This window comes from Petaurus breviceps, unplaced genomic scaffold (genome assembly GCF_028583685.1).
Source record: "Petaurus breviceps papuanus isolate PSGF00001 unplaced genomic scaffold, PetGlider_PUasm1.0 555, whole genome shotgun sequence".
Classification (NCBI taxonomy): Eukaryota; Metazoa; Chordata; class Mammalia; order Diprotodontia; family Petauridae; genus Petaurus; species Petaurus breviceps.
In genome coordinates, this window is record NW_027186373.1 from 505670 (window position 1) to 521655 (window position 15986).

The 15986-nt window shown below is 43.7% G+C and overlaps 1 pseudogene; it reads left to right on the forward strand.

Annotated features, from left to right (window-relative positions):
- LOC138172930 (sulfotransferase 2A1-like) overlaps positions 1-12504 on the forward strand; it is a 74279-nt pseudogene extending 61775 nt beyond the window's left edge.
- The last annotated feature ends 3482 nt before the right edge of the window (positions 12505-15986 follow it).

Sequence of the window (15986 nt, forward strand, 5' to 3'; positions counted from 1 at the left end):
GAGAAGACTTGAAGAAAAATCCCAAGACTGGATTTCCTCCCTGTGAAGAGTAAACTCATCCAGGCTAGGGTACAGTTCAACAAGAAGGGGCAAAAACAAGAAGCTGCAAGCCCTGGGGCTAAGTGGGTTGGCATGCCACCTCAGCCCCAGCCACATCTGACCTGGGGAGGATCTAGGGAACCTTGAGACAAACACCAGACCCAGCTGTGCTGCAGAGAGCAGCAGGGGAGAGTAGGAACAAGAGCGTGAAAGACTGAGAAAAAATAAAAAGGAAAATAGGAATAATCCAAGAAAAATCAGAAGATTATGACAAAAAATAGTCAATCAATTAAAAAAAGGTGATGCAGAATCTTAAGGAAGAAAATGACTCCTTGAAAATCAGAATCAGGCAAGGGGAAGCCAGCAAAGTTCTGAGAGATGAAGAAATCCATGCATAAAGAATGAATAAATAAAAGAGAATATGAAACTTCTCACAAGAAAAACAACAGGGGGTGGAGCCAAGATGGCAGAGTAAAAGCAGGAACTTGCTTGAGCTCCCACTGAACCACCTCTAATACCTGTAAAAAATGACTCTAAACAAATTTTAGAGCTATAGAACCCAAAAAGTGACAGAGAGAAACAAATCTCCTGCTGAAGGCAGCCTGACAGGCCTATAGGAATGGTCTATTGCACAGGGCTGGGAGCAGAGCACAGTGCTGTGTGGAACACGCTGGTGCACACTGTGGGACAACCTGGCCAGAGCAGACTTCAGGGAACTGATTCACGGGCAGCTGTTGCTTTTTCTAGACTTTTCAACCCATAAACACCAAAGAGAAAGTAAAAGGTCAATGGAAAGTCTATTGATCCTGGGTGAGAGAAGAGTGTGGTCTGACCCCTGCTCCCAGGAAGCAGAGGAACAGCACCACTTCTGAAGCTTCTGGTCTACAGATTGTAGGGGGAACAAGCACCTGTCCAGAGGACAATTGCAAGAATCTTTTTACTGGTGCTGAAGTGGGATTCTCTTGCTTCACCCTGCTTGGATTTGGGTCACAGTCTTGGGTGGCAATCCTGGAATGAGGAATGCTAGAATGTCAGAGCTTGTTGAGGCTGTGTCGAGGGAGTCCTCACAGTTCTGAGGCAGATTCCCAGAATAAGCTCTGACAACACCTTTAAAAATCCAAGAAATTAGGGACACAGCTCTCTCCACTCTGGAAGCAGAGTTCTCCTGTGGCAAAGAGCTCAAAAGTCAAATAATTGGCTGGTAAGATGAACAAACAGAGGAAGTCAAATCAAACTATAGTATCATTTTTGGTGACAAAGATGATCTAAACATAGAACCAGAAGAAGACAGCAAAGTCAAAAGTCCTGTATCAAAAGCCTTCAAGAAAAAATATGAAGAGGTCACACGCCATGGAGGAGCTCAAGAAGGATTTTGAAAATCAAGTAAGAGAAGTGGAGGAAAAACTGGGAGGAGAAATGAAGATGATGCAAAAAAAATCATTAAAAGCCAGTCAACAGCCTGTTAAAGGAGACCCAAAAATTACTGAAGAAAATAACATCCTAAAAAAATAGACTAACTCAAATTGTAAAAGAGGACCAAAAATAAAAAAAACCAATGAGGGAAAGAATGCCTTAAAAAGAAGAACTGGCCAGATGGAAAAGGAATTTGAAAAACTCACTGAAGAAAATAATTCCAGGGTGGCTATGTCATGCAGTGATTAGAGCACCAGCCCTGGAGTCAGGAGGACCTGAGTTCAAATGCAGGCTCAGACACTTAACACTTACTAGCTGTGTGACCTTAGGCAAGTCACTTACCCCAGTTGCTCTGCCTTGCCCTCTTCAAAAAAGGAAAAGAATTCCTACAAAATTAGATTGGAGAAAATGGAAGCTAATGACTTTATGAGAAATCAAGATATTGTAAAACACATCCAAATGAATGAAAAAATAGAAGGAAATGTGAAATATCTCATTGGAAAAACCACTGATCTGGAAAATAGATCCAGGAGAGATAATTTAAAAATTCTTGGACTACCTGAAAGCCATGATCAAAATGAAGAGCTTAGATATCATCTTTCAAGAAATCATTAAGGAAAATTGCTTTGATATTCTAGAACCAGAGGACAAAATAGAAATTTAAAGAATTCACTGATCACCTCCTGAAAAAGATCCTCAAAAGAAAACTCCTAGGAATATTATAGCCAAATCCCAGAGTTCCAAGGTCAAGGAGAAAATATTACAAGCAGTAAGGAAGAAACAATTTGAGTATTGCAGAAGGATAACACAAGATCTAGCAGCTTCTACATTAACAGATCAAAGGGCTTGGAATATAATATTCTGGAGGTCAAAGGAGCTAAGACTAAAACCATGATGAGAAGACCAGAGTTGAACAGAAAGTTTGTCTTTCAAATACAAGGAGCAAGAGAAGCATAAGAAGGTAAACAGGAAAGAGAAATCATAAGAACTTATTTAAGTTGAACTATTTATATTCCTACATGGAAAGTCAATATTTGTAACTTATGAGACTTTTCTCAGTATGAGGATAGTTGAAGGGAATATATATTTATTCACACACATATATACATATATTTGTGTGTATATGTATATATGTGTGTACATGTATACAGAAATAGAGGGCACAGGATGAGTTGAACATGGCATAATATCTAAAAATAAAATTTAGAGATGAGAAAGAAATATATTGGGAGGAGAAAGGGAGAGATAGAATAGAGTATATTATCTCACCTAAAAGAGACAAGATAAAGCTGTTACAATGGAGGGGAAGAGCAGGAAGGTGTAAGGGAGTGAGTCAACCTTACTCTAATTGGATTTGGCTTAAAGAAGGAATAACATACACACCCAATTGGGTATCTTACCCTACAGAAAAGAAGGGGGAAGGGAATAAAAGGGGGGATGATAGAAGGGAGGACAGACTAGGGGAGAATGTAATTAGAAGAAAATATTTTTCAAAAGGGACAAGGTCAAAGAAGAAAATAGAATAAATGGGGGCCTGGATAGAATAGAGGGAAATATAGTTAGTCTTTCACAACATGACTACTATGGAAATGTTTTGTGTAACTACACATGTATAACTTATATTCAATTGCCTGTCTTCCTAGTGGAGGTAGGTGAGGAGGGAAGAAGGGAAAAAATCTGGAACTCAACTTTTTAAAAACAAATGTTAAAAATTGTTTTTACATGCAACCAGGAAAAAAGATATACAAGCAATGGGGTATAGAAATACATCTTGCCCTGCAAGAAAATAATGGAGTGGGTATGGGGGAATATAAGAGAGGGCAGATTTGGGGAAGGAGTATTCAATAGGCTTGTTATCTTGGGGTAGGAGGCAGGGGAGAGATGGGGAGAAAATCTGTAATCTCAAAATCTTGTGGAAATGAATGTTGAAAACTAAAAAAAGAAAAAGAAAAAAAACAACAGATCTACAGAATAGATCAAGAAGAGAAAACAATAGAATAATTGAACTATCTGAAAGTTATTATAAAAAAGAATCTTGATACCATAATACAAGAAATAATTAAAGAAAATTGTCCTGGAGCATTAGAACAAGAGGGGAAAGTAGAAATAGAAAAAACCCAATAATCACCACCTGAAAGAGATCCTGTAAGGAGCACTCACAGAAACATTGTAGCTAAGTTTCCAAACTCCCAAATCAAGGACGAAATATTGAAAGCAACAAGAAAATAAACATTTACATACGATGGTACCAGAATTAGAAGCATACAAGACCTGGTGTTGGCGACAGGTCTTGGAACACTATATATGGAAGAGAAAAAGAACTAGCCTCTGGCTGAAAATATTGTATACAGCAAAGCTAAACAAGACGCAGAGTGAAAAAATAAATGGACAGTTGATCAACTGTCAGACTTTCAGGACCTTGTTAAAAAAAAAAAACACAACAAACCCTAGACTCAATAGAAGATTTGACATTCAAGAGCGAAGAAAAATACATGGTAAATGCAATGACCAAGTACAAGTGCTCAATAAGGATAGAATGTTTACCTTTTAAGTATGGAAAATGTAAAACCTATGTCTAAGATTAATACTAGTAATTAGGTAGCCTATAAGAAAGATTGGGGTAGACCTGAGTATGATATGACTTTAAAAAGCAAAACCTTTCAAGAACAGCTAAAAGAATAATTATCTTATAGAAATGAGGTGCAAGAGGAAACAGAAGAATTAGATTGGGGGAGAGGGACTGGTAGTTCTGGAAGCCTACTTTCATCGGGAATGGGTTTAAGAGGGGAAAATATATATACATGTAAAAGGGTATACAAGTCTACTAAGTTTAAAAAGAAATAAAACTCTAAGGGGATGAGGAAAGGGGAATGATAAAGGAGGGAATTTTAGACCAGAAGGGGACAGGATAGGTCAAAGGGGTATAAAAAGGGTGTTCAGATTTAAAAGTATGGAAGGATAAGGGAAGGATTGCTGGAGTGGCTGTAGGTTAAATAATAGGAGGGTAAGGTAGCATGTAGAAGTAAAGTGGAGGAGTTGGGAGAGAAAGGAAAAAAGAGATCTGCAGAAACATAGAGACAAGATAAGGAGTAGAACCTTTTAGGAAAAGTCTATGTTTGGATATGTATGTGTGTATGTGTATGTAGACAGACATATATATATATATAGCCAATATATAAGCATATCCATGCACAGTGGTAGCCTTGCAGTGGGAGGTGGAGGGAGGAAGGGGGAAAAAGAACAAAGTAAAAAGAGGACAGCAGGGAGCCAAAGCAAATCTACTAGGAAGCGAAGAAAAGATGAGACCTTTCAACCTCACACTCACTATTTAATATCTAAGCTTTCTTGAAATGTTATGGCTGTACTGATTCCTCTCCTATAATCTTCTGTGCCCATGACATGTTTTTTTTCTTATTTTACATTTAAGTGTATAAGCTTTCTTTTTCTTTCCTTATTCTGTATTTGTTTTAGTATTTGTCTAAAATTTAAAAAATTTTTCTTTTAAAGAAATTGATCCTTTCCACCACAGCTCTTGCTCTGCTCAGGGAAAGAGCCTGGGGCCCCATAAAACTGAGTGTGTAGAGACTCAAGATGTCTAAATGTAGGTGGCTAGGGGCCCTGGGGGTAACTGGGTGGCACAGTGGATAGAGACTGCGCCTGGAGTCAGGAAAACTACTCTTTTCTGAGTTCCAGTCCATCCTCAGACACTTACCAGCTATGTGACACTGGGAAAGTCACTTAACCCTTTTTGCCTTGGTTTTCCCATTTGTAAAATGGGTTGGAGAAGGAAATTTAGAGTAAATTTAGAGAAGTAAATCAATTTAGTATCTTTGTCAAGAAAAACCCCAATGGGGTCATAATGAGTCAGATAAAACTAAAAGGTGACTGAATAAGTCAAGCTGAAGAAATAGCAGGGGAAGTGGAGTCAAAGAAGGAGGGGAAAGCAGACACAAGCAATAAGATATAGGAGAGGACAGACATCACAAGGAGGAATTGTAATGGAAATGCAGATTTTAAGATCTTCCCTGCCCCCAGGCCCTTTGATAGGCTTAAGAGACTCTGAGAACCTTCCCTGATTTGAAAATATACTCTGCCTCCTAATAGGCTGAATGTGGTCACCTGGAGCCTGTGGCAGGAGGCTTGGTTTTCAGGAATGCCCACACCTTGATGCTGTGTGATTGGGCAGTGGGTCAAGAGGGTGGTTACATTCTCTGAGCCAGGAGAAGGCTATATAATCCCTGATGTGAGGCTTTGCTTTGGGGCTTACTTTGAGAAGTGTTCTGTGATTTGATCAGATGAGACTCTGGGAAGCCATTGTTGAGAGCGCCCCGGCTTTGAAAAACCCAGATGTTGATGGTAACTGTGATTTTGTATGGATGTAATGGTTGGACACTTTGGAAACCTGTCTACTTGATCTGTTTCTCTCTCTTGATAATTCTGTCTGGATACTCTGAAGTTCGGGGTGCTGACCTTTTTCCCCTGAACTAGGTAAACGATATATGTTTGACTGATTAAAGTAAGCTTGTTAACCCATTTTGAGTTGCTTTCCTTTAGCAAAGCAGATCTAAGAACCTGTGTTGGCAGCCACCCTGGGGATGCTGGGGTGCTTGCTGCTACAACTATCAAGCCAGCTTACCAGCATATCCATGAAGACAGAGGCTAAAAAAGAGCAAGGAGGAATGGGCTTAAGAGCCCATAAGCCAGTGCCTGGCTCTGAAGATGCCCAGGTGTTATGTAGTACCTTCCAAAAACCCAGTAAGTTGGTTTCACATTCATTGCCAGCTCTGGCCCTGGGATCATGTGCTGCTTCAGTCAGGTCCCTTCCCTGTGAATCTCTCTTCCTTAGAGTGATCCTGGGCTTTGTCAAGAGCTCTTCCAAGACACTCCTACATCCCCACCCAGAGAAAGAACTGTGCAGTCTGAATGCCGTCTGAAGCAGACTATTTTTCCATCATTTTTCCCTTTTGATCCATTTCTTCTTTAACAATGTGATGAAAGTGGAATTTTGTTTGACATGATTGAGCACGTATCACTTGTATCACATTGCTTGTTTTCTTTAGGAGGTGGGAAGTCAACATCTTATGAAAATGAATATTAAAAACTATCTTTGCAAGTAATTAGAGTAAAATAAAACACAATTCAGAAAATAAATAAGAAAAATGGCACTATTTTGCTATAAGAAATTATGAACAGGAAGATTTCAGAAAAATCTGGAAAGACTTTCACAAACTGATACAAATAGGGAGAGCAGAACCAGGTGAACAATGTACACAGTAATAGCAACATTGTGTAATGATCAATTCTGAATACTTAGCTCTTCTCAGCAAAACAGTGATGCAAGGCAATTTCAAAGGACTCATGGGGGAAAATGCTATCCACATCCGGAGAAACACTTGATGGAGTCTGAATGCAGATCAAAAATACTATTTTCTCTTTCTTTCTTTCTTTCTTTCTTTCTTTCTTTCTTTCTTTCTTTCTTTCTTTCTTTCTTTCTTTCTTTCTTTCTTTCTTTCTTTCTTTCTTTCTTTCTTTCTGTGTGCATATGTGTGTATGTGCATATGTGTGTGCAGGCATGTGTGTATGCATATGTGTGTACATGCATGTGTGTGTACGTGCATATGTGTGTGTTTTTTGTTCTGTTTCTTCTTTCACAAAAGGACTAGTATGGAAAAGTGTTCTACATGATTGCACATATATAACCCGTAACAAATTGCTTGTCATCTGTAGCAGCAAGCACCCCAGTGTCCCCAGGGTGGCTGCTAACACAGGTTCTTAGATCTGCTTTGCTAAAGGAAAGCAACTCAAAATTGGTTAACAAGCTTACTTTAATCAGTCAAGTACATATTGTTTAACCTAGTTCAGGGGAAAAAGGTCAGCACCCTGAACTTCAGAGTATACAAGAAAGAATTATCAAGACAGAGAAACAGATCAAGTAGACAGGTTTCCAAAGTGTCCAACCATTACATCCATACAAAATCAACATCTGGGTTTTTCAAAGCCGGGGGACTCTCAACAATGGCTTCCCAGAGTCTCATTTGCTTAAATCACAGAACACTTCTCAAAGTGAGCCCCAAAGCAAAGCCTCATGTCAGGGATTATATAGCCTTCTCCTGGGTCAGAGAATGTAACCACCCTCTTGACCCACTGCCCAATCACACAGCATCAAGGTGTGGGCATTCCTGAAAACCAAGCCTCCTGCCACAGGCTCCAGGTGACCACATTCAGCCTATTAGGAGGCAGAGTACATTTTCAAATCAGGGAAGGTTCTCAGAGGCCTATCAAAGGGCCTAGGGGCAGGGAAGATCTTTAAATTTGCATTTCCATTACATCATCTTACCATGTATTTGCTGTTTTGTAGTATTTGCTAATACTACTTGAAAAGAAAAAAAAAAAGTTTTCCATAAAGAGAAAAAACAAAGTTCTTTCCTGAACATTTTGATATCTGTAAGAAGCTTCTCCCTGTGCCAGCCACCTGAGACTGATTGCCTCTGTTGAGAGCTGCTGGGAGGAGCTCCCACAATCCTGATGGAGAAGAACCTTCTGCTCCTCCAAGGGAATCTCCTGGGCTTTCCCTCAGTCATTCTCCATGTCTCCCTTCCCTCCTATCCCATTTTTTTCTGTATTTCCTCTGTCTTGAGTCTTCTTCCTCCCTTCTCCCTTTCTTCTTTTGACTTTCTTCCCCCTTCTCCTAGGGCTTTTCTCCCTCTTCGGTTCTTTTTAGACTCCTTGGAGTCCTCTTGCCTTCCCCTCTACATGCCTCTGACTGCTCTTCTTTCCCCTGTTTCTCTAGTTCCTTTCTCTCTCCCTTTCCTCTCCCTAGGCACTTTCTCTACTACTAATTGGATACTTTACACCTTTCTCATCCACTTACCAACCTCAAATTCCCCCCTTCAACTCTCTCTTCTTTATGTTTTCTCTCCATTTTTCTTTTCCCCTCTCTCATTCCCTCCATCTCATTTTCCTGTTTTTCTTTCTCTCCTCTCCTTTTTTCTTCTCCTTGTTTTATCTTCCTTTCTTTCTCTTCACTTTCACCACCAGCTCTTCATTTACTCGCCATCACCTCTTCATTCACCTCTCCTTACTTTTCCCTTGTCTCTCCCCAAATCCTCACCTCACTTAATCTATTTCCTGTTTGATTCACTTCCCAGGCCTGCTTCAGATCTTATTCTCACCCTCTTCTCCCCTATAATTCCTCTCTCCTCTGCACTTACACCTTTCTCTTTTCCCCTTACCTGTTTCCCCTCAGACTCTCCTTTCTAACCTCTAAATCTCTTGCTTCAGCTTCTCTTTTTCTTGCACTTTTCTTTCAAACTCTTCCCCCACCCTGCCCATCTTTCCTACTTATCTGCCTCTTCCTAATTCTCTCCCTCTTCTTCTTTGTTCCTCTCACTTTTGGTGCCTCCATTTTCTTGCAGTCCTTTCACCCTGACATTCACCTGCCACAAAGTTTTTATTTTTCTTAGAATCTTGAGACCAATGTGAAGAAGATTTGCTGATTCCTGGGCAAGGAGATGAGTGAGGAAGAAATCAGCTCAGTCGTAGAGAACACCTCCTTCCAAGTCATGAAGAAACGCATGATGGAATGCAAGGAACCTATACCAACACAAAATATGGAGACTATAAAAATACTCACAATGAGAAATGGTGAGGAGGAATGGCTAGGGCCATTGGGTGTGGTTAATATAAGTGGATTCCCTCCTGTCCAACTAGGTACCAGAAAAAGATCAGAGAAGGTGTAGTTCACAAAGCAGATAGTCGGAAGCCAAAGAATCTGCTCCATCTCCACCATAGACAGCACCAAATGCCTCTGCAATGACCCACTCAGAGAGAGGAGGCCCAGGCAGCCAAGGAAACCTCCCTTAGGCTTTCATGTGTTGGAGGAGAAGTGAGAAGGGAGGAAGAGGAAAGAGAAAGTCCAGGCTGGCTCAACATCCACATTCTCTGAATGATGATGAAGGAGAGGAAGAGCTCACTGGTTTCAGGGGGAAGTCACCTAACCCTAACCACCCAATGTCTCCTTCCTGGGGGGAGAAGGGAGAGAGAATAGTATGGCAAGGCATGATCTCAAAGGGCCTGTCCCCAGGGCCACAGTGACCCGGATGGAAACATTCAACACGCTACACCGAGAGAAGAGGAAAGGGCTGGACCAGGACGTGTTCCCATGGGATCAATGCTGACATGGGCTGGGGAAGACCTGGGGCTCTCTGATTCACCCATATATTGTCTAGAGACAGCGGTAATTCTGCCTCCCGATCCCTCTTCCCCCACTTTCTCCTCTTTTGTCTTGTTGATATAACTCACACAAAGAAACAATAATGGGAGAGACTTGGGGCATCCATGTTTCTTCCCAGAAGAAAGCTTCTAGTGGGTCCCCTTTCAGGTCATGCTCACTCTCCCTTGGTCTTCCTCTTTGCATGCTATTGTGGAATGGGCCTTTGAATCCTGTGATGTTGAGTACTTCAAACATAAATGAATGCTGAATGCTGGAGGCTTTTTCTGCCCACTGATGTAATGGTGACTGTCATAATCTTTCATTAAATTTATCATGCAAGAAGTTATGTAATATTAAGCAATTTTTGCACCCTCCCCCCCCCACCCCAAACTGCAATAACCCCAACCGGGTCATGGAGAAAAGTTCTCAAAATGCCTTATTTTTGTCTCACTCTTGATCCATTGGTCCATAGGGGCAAGTAGGTGGTGCAATGGTTAGAGCACCAGGCTTCAAGTCAGGAAGACTTGAGTTCAAATCTGGTCTCAGGCACTTACTACCTGGGTGACCATGGAAAACCCCAATGATCTTAGAAAATCATGGAAAGTTTTACACAAAATAATTAAGAGCAAAATGAGCAAGGCCAAGAGAACATTGTATACAGGAACAGCAATATTGTTTTAAGGATGTGTTTGAACAAATAACTCATTTTCCTCTTATTTATAAATCAAACATAAAGGATGTACAACGAAAGACCCTGTCTACAACCAAAGAAAGAACTGACAAATAGAAGTATGTATAGAATGATTTTACATAGAAATACCTATTTGTGTCTATGGTGGCCATCTCTAGGGCAGTAGGGGAAAGGATGAAAAATGCACATGACAACTTTGTTACACATTTAAAAGGAATAGCAAGTTGTACATTACAGATTTCCAGTTGCATGCACAATCATCTTGTTTTATGATACACTGTTATGGAATGGTTGCTTTATTCTATAAATTAAATAAATGTGCAGAAAGTGAAAACCCCAAATGGGATCAGGAAGAATTTGACACACCTCAATCACCTGAATACATGATCCACTGGTTTCTGGGCCCTTTCTGGATTTAAATAGCAAAACATCCAATTCCCAACGAGGGACAGATCACTCAAAAAGAAGGCTTCTGAGATGCTTTTTCTGGATATATAATCTGAAGAGCTTTGAATTGAACATGAAGACTGGAAGGGAACCTATGCTGGTCCAAGTAGAGAGGACAGGAAATTAGGGAAATCCTGGTCCGTGTGAAAGATCAACTTTATAAAGGAGCTGCATGATTCCAATTTGTATGGAATATTTCCACTGGGCTGCAGCCAAAGACTGTTTTTACAGAATTATGGCATTGAATAATGAAAATTGAAGTACATGGGGCCACTTTAAGGCACTTAATATTTGCACTATTTGGGACCTAATTGTGGGTCAAATGTGAGAAGACTAAGAGGAAGGGAGACATCGAGGAGTTCAAAGGAAATAAAATCCAAGAAAGGAGTAAAACCGACACCATCAGATGTCTAGAGATAAATTTTAAAGTATGGGCTGTGAGAAGATGATCCAGAGACTCTAAGACAAGGAATTAAACTTCAGGAAAAAAGGATGAAGAATAAATGAACGAGAATTTAAGTGCTTTTTATGTGTCAGGCACCCTGCCAAGTGCAGGAGCTACAAATATACAGGTCAGTCCCCGCACTGCACTGAAATAGGTTACATGCCAGTAGGGTAGGACAGTTAGAGGACAGAGGTGGCCAGGGAAGCCACAGGTGGGGAGTGCAGTCACAAGGCATTTGGAGCAGGCTAACACAGACTGATATCTAGGTTTCTCAGGTTCTGGGTCAGAATGACTTGGCACACCGATAGAGCATTCCACAGGTAAGAAAAGGAGCTTCACTTGGCCATAAAGAAAGCTTTGCATAGCAGGATAGTCAACAAGGATGGGTGCTGAGGACTCACAGAATAATTCAGCTGAGTGAGGCTTCCTTCCTCCAGTTGCCCATCATGGTCTGCAGCCAAGTGCCCACACATGCCTGGCACTCCCTCTGGCTATTCCCCAGGTGAGCAGGAAGTGGTGCCAGCTACCAGAGCCGACCAAGCCACAAAGATAGTCTCAGACCATGTTAATGAAAAGCTAACCCAAGTTGCATGAAACAGGAGATAGGGCATTGTTCCTATAACACACAGCAACTGGCTGATGCTTGCTTTCCAGGAAAGTGGAGACAAATTTGGTTACACTTCCAAAGCCGAAGGTGTGAGGTGATGTGTCTGGGCCTCAAGAAAAGACCATATCCCTGGCAGGGACCCAGTGTCTGAGGGAGCCCCAATCCAGCGAGACAGTAAGTTCCTTCTACAGGCGCACATCTCACACATGATCTGTACAGGCTGCTGACCAAGAAGGTGAGGAAGCACTTTCCCCACTTTGGTCTCTCTGTGCTATTGTTCCTTAATCACCCTTCAGTGACCCTCATTAGCATCTCATTTACATTGTAGTTAGGCCCTCCTCCCCACCCTGAGGGGAAGTGAACTGTCTACTGGGAAATTGCATCCATGGAACTCAGTTACAACCTCTTGCCTGCCTGCCCCTGATGACTTTACTTCCTGCCAGTAGGGCACTTTCCCTCTGTATAACCCTGTAGCTTCTCCTGGCTGGGATCGTTTCTGAAGGTCCCCCCCTCCCCCCCAAGGAGAAGAGCCTGCTGGGGGCATTGCCCCAGATCAGCCCTTTTACTTGGCTTGCAGACAGTCTGAGTCTGAATTCTTTGGTGACTACACCGTGGTTCATGCCTTTCACCTCAACAGAGGGGATGGGTGAATGTGGTTCCAGTAGTGGGCCATGAGATCGAGTGGGGAGAAGGAGCAGTGTGCAGAATCTTGGGAGGGCTGGTTATGGTCAAAGCTCAGCAATCAGTAAGCCCAGCCCCACAGTGGAGCTAGCATGGGGAATTGTCTGTGGAATGAGAACCTTATTGCCAAATGACTCTGAACGCAAGCCTGATGCTAAGGAAGCAAACAGCTTAGTGACACATGAGGCCAGGAGGAGGGAGCCACGGGACATGCAGCACTTGGGCTGGATTCAGGAAGACCTGAGTTCAAATCCAGACTCAGAGGCATCCTGACTGTGTGAACCTGGGAAGGCCACTTCACCTCTGTCTGCCTCTGCTTCCGTATCTCCAGGGGTTATTGCAAAGATCAAATGGGAAAACATTTGTAGTGCTCCCCAGACCTTAAAGCATGATAGAAATGCTAGCTGTTAGCATTAGATACTCTGTGTAGAGTCCCCCAGCCGGTGGGTGCAAACATGGTGGAGATCATTGGGGGAACACCAATGGGGGCAGGAAGAGTGCGCCAGAGCCCACCTGGACAGCCAAGGGAGGTGAATGAGCAGCTTGGGAAGCATCACAGGCCTGGCCCAGAGGCCGGATGGCCTGGTGATGGGGGCCCATAATTATCCCCATGTGCCCTGGAGCTCTTGTCTTTGCTGCCCCCAGTGGAAGAGCTCAGGGGGACTTTTTCCATTTCCAGAGCTCTGACTCTCTCCTTCAGAGGGTGGAGAAATCAGAAAGAGACATTTCATTCTGTGTCTTTCAGCAGTTCCTGGGGTGAAAATGAGGGCAATCTTGCAGTCTGAAAGGGGGTGACTGCCCCATATTTGAGGACAGGTTGTTTGACCACACCAAGGACACTTGGGCAGAATGTCAGTCTCCATCATTTTCATGAGGGGCTTCCTCTGCCCTCATCCCTCTCCCCCTGCAGCTTGACGGGGGACAGTTATTGGCCTGAGAAAAATAGCAGTGACAAAGGCTTCTATGTAGCAATTTAAAGGTGGCAGAGCCCGTCACAGAGATGAACTCCTTTTCTCCTCATAATAACCTTGTGAGTTAGGTGTGCTCAGCAGAGGAAACTGAGGCAAACCAAGCTACAGTGCCTTGCTTCGGGACACAGAGCTAGAATCTGAGGCAGGATTTGAACTCAAGTCTTTCCAGATTAGCACAGTACCTGGCTCGTGGTGAGCCCTGATCGATTGGGGCACCATGCTGCCTCCTTTGTCCATGGGTGGGAGCAGTTCCAACCTAGCCAATTCAATCTTGGGGTGAGCCCTGGCCACCAGGAAGTCCCCTTGTCCCTGATCCTCACTGATTGCGTAAGCAAGGTACAGTCATACAGGAATGCATCAATATACCTTCTTTACTGGTGACCCAAGAAGGAATGGAAAGTGATGGAGCCGGCAGCGTATCAGAACAAGAGAAGATGCTGGAGAGGGGGTGATAGAGCCACGGTCTTGGGATATGGGTGGGGAGATACGGGGCAATGACGTGCCAGCAGTCTGAGCAAGGAGGGGCCCATGATGTTGACTGGCAAGACCCCAGGGGCAGCTGCAGAAGCCATGAAACCTCCTCTTCGGGGTCTCTCTGGCCAAAGGCATCCAGGTCTGGCAAGGCACAGAGATCTGTGAGCGGCCATCTTCCTCCTGCTCCTGGCTTCTCTCTTCAGCTCTCCCTCCTCATCCCTGCTCTCACTTGGCTCAGGCTGGAGTGAGAGCAAAGTCAAAGATGCAAGAGGATCATTCACAGGCCTGATCCAGGGGCTGCTCCTGCCAAAACCTTCCCCCACTTTTCTCCTCCCACCTGTCCTCATCCACCGGTCTCTGCCTGGGGCAGGAGCTTTCCCAGGCTCCTCCTGGGGGCTTCCTCAGAGGAGTGGGACAGGACCAGCCCACCCAATGGAAATCAGGCCACAGGAAGCACACCACTTTAGCTCCTCTTCCTAGACCCCTGCTACCCCATTAGCTTCAAGGCTGTCTCTTGGCCCTCCCACTGCCCCTGTGTGCCCTTCATCTCACACCATTTGTTGGCCCCTCATTACCTCCTGTCCCTTCAGCACATCCCCCATGCTGCTGTCCTCATTCTCCTCTTTGCACACTTGCTTGCTTGGAGATCCCACCAGCTTCCAGATTGTCAGATGTCAGCTCTCTGCAGGGACTTCCCTGCCTCCTGAGCCCCAGATCCCCATTACAGATTGCCAGCTGGCCATCTCCTGATGGCCCCATAGAGATCTCACTTGAAGATCCACGTAAGTTTATGTGGTCCCAGCCAGACTCAAACAAGCATCTTCCAGGAAGTGCTAGCCCTTTGCCTCCCAAGGCAGCTTCTTTCACCTTGAGATGCTTTACTTTCCTCCATAAACAGTCTCTTTTTTTCCTTTTTCCTTCTTTCTTTCCTCCCTCCCTTCCTTACTTCTTTCTTTCCTTTGTTTCTTCCTTCCTTCCTTTTTTTTTGTTTCTTTCTTGGACTTTCTAAAACACTCCAACTTAATGTTCTAGGTCTGAATGCAGGAAACAGGGGGACTTAGCACAAATTCAAGATCAGTCTGTATTCTCTTCCCACATTCATCCCCATCACAAAAATATACAGCTGGCAAGGTGCAAGAGGAGATGGATGGTCAGATTCAGAATAGGTATTACATTATAAGGCAGGAATTATCAAAATGATTTGGTCCTGGCTAAGAAATAGAAAGTACGGGGTGGCGCCAAGATGGCAGCATAGAAGCAGGAAAACTCTCTGGGCTCCCCCCATAACCACCTCAAATACAGAATCCATAAAGTGACAGAGAGAAACAAATCTCCCGCTGAAGGCATCCCGGAAGGCAGACAGGAAAGGTTCATCTCAGCTTGCTGGAAGCAGAGCCCAGCCCTGCATGAGCCCACAGTTTTAGCCCCAGGGCGGCCCCGACCAGATGCTGCTGGAGGGACTTCAGGAGACTGGATCACCAGAAGCTGAGGTGGTTTCCAGAATGATCAACCATAAATGCCAAAGGCAAAGTAAAAGGTCAGTGTGGACTTTGGGAACAGGGGGGATCATGAGTGCGGTCTGGCCTCTGCCCCCTGGGGCAAGAAGCGGTGTGGCTGCTTCAGAGCTCCTGGCCTGCATATCATGGGCGACCAAGCACCAGTCTGTGGAGTAATTGCTCTTGCTTTGACCTGCTTGGATCTGGATTGCTGTCTTGGGTGGAGGTCCTGAGGTGTGAGACCAGGTGCCAGAGCTTGTGGTGTTGTAAGGTAACCCAAATCACATGCCACCTGATTTGGAGCCCACCATTAAGCCACCATTAGGCCCCTTTATATTTGTCTTTGTCTTTATTAACCCTGTAATTGCTTGTAACATCTTAGAGGCGTAGCCCTGGGTAAGAGTCATTCACCCAAGGCATAGTCCCCTGCTCCCTTATCTCTCCCTGAGTTAGTACTTCCCTAAATCAGTAAGCCTTGAAACAGAATTTCATATAAGGGTTATGGTGCAA